This window comes from Centruroides sculpturatus, unplaced genomic scaffold (assembly GCF_000671375.1).
Source record: "Centruroides sculpturatus isolate CEXI.00-Female unplaced genomic scaffold, Cexi_2.0 scaffold1837, whole genome shotgun sequence".
NCBI lineage: Eukaryota > Metazoa > Arthropoda > Arachnida > Scorpiones > Buthidae > Centruroides > Centruroides sculpturatus.
Window position 1 is genome coordinate 111,557 of NW_019385985.1, and position 1,569 is coordinate 113,125.

A 1,569-nucleotide genomic window follows, 5' to 3' on the forward strand; every position below is an offset into this window, starting at 1 on the left:
TAAGCAGTTGAAAGTTACAAACAATGGAAATTAAAAAGAAAAAGGTCAAAAAAGGAAGAGCAGTTGGTTTTGTAATCCTTGTGCAAAAGATTGTGAAAAAAAAAAAAACATGATTCTGTGCTTAAAATGTAAGACACTGGTGCTTGATTTATGTGCTGGAGTTAACAAAAAAAAAATAACAACAGAAATATGTTTGTGTTTGTAATAACTGAATATGCCACGTTGACATGATAAAAATACTTAGATACGTGCATTTGTTAAATGTATTTAAATATAAGTTTTTTACCGGTGCATGTTTCATCACACTACACAATAAAGTTACAAACGTTTTTGAACTGTTACAGTTCTTCTTCAGGTAACAATCCCCTAATGGAATGTGCTTCGATTCAAAGTTGTTAAGAAATATGATCCAGAACAATGTCCTGACCTGATGACGTCAATACAGACTTGTGCGCTGTGCATGTTGTGTTCTATCTTAGTTTTATCTAATAGGGCCTGCCAGGCCATCGATAGAGCGATTTCATCCTTGTAGTTAATGCAATTACACTCTTTAATCGTGTTTAGGCATATGTAGATTGCCTCCAGCCATCTGAGATGGTTTGTGCGGTGGGTGATGTGAATCAGGACCGGATTTAGACTTGATAAGGCCCTAAGCTATTTTAGATATAGGGCCCTTTATAAGTCCAGATATTATGTCAATGCCAAATATGATTTTCAGATACTTAGAAGGTTAAACTGAAATACATTTAAGAAGTACAGTGGGTGATCAGTTAACGAACATAATCTGATCCAAGACTTTGTTTGCTATCCGATTATCAATTTACCATAGGTTTGTATGGGAATTTGGTTAGTTCGTTCTGGAGACCCCAAAAAAATAAAAAAAATATGTACTTTCTTACTATGTTTGTTTATATGTAAGTAGCTTACCCGTGGCGCATTGCTGCGATCTCAGAAGAAACAAAATTCAAGCAAACTATACGGCTTACAGGCGAGAGTTAAACGCTTTTCCAATACGAAGATTCAAGCAAACTCATTATGATAAAATTCAATTTATATTTTATCATTTTTATTGAAACTTATTATTATTATATTATTATTCATTTTCACATCGGGAAAACATTTCAAAGTGTCATTTCAATTCTGTTTATTTATTGGAATGTTTGTGGATACACGATATTTTTTTGTTTTTTTGTCTGGTGCATACATGAAACATAAGAAGGTTTTTTGACGTGTGAGCTGGACATACACTTGTACATGCAAGAAGTATGGATTCTTTAAATTTAGCCCACATACAAGGTCTGTTCAAAAAGTATCGGACCTTTGGTCGGCAAAAATAAATTTATTGACTTTGAGGTACAAAACCCTAATCCCCTTCAAAGTAGTCTCCTTGGTAATGTATACACTTCTCCCAGCGTTCCTGCCATTGCTGGAAACACTGCTGGAACGCATCTTTTGGAATGGTTATCAGCCGGTCCGTCGCATTTCGCATGATGTCTTCTCTCGACTAAATTTGGGTTCCTTTTAGCGGCATTTTCAGCTTGAGAAATAGCCAAAGGTCACACGGAGCCA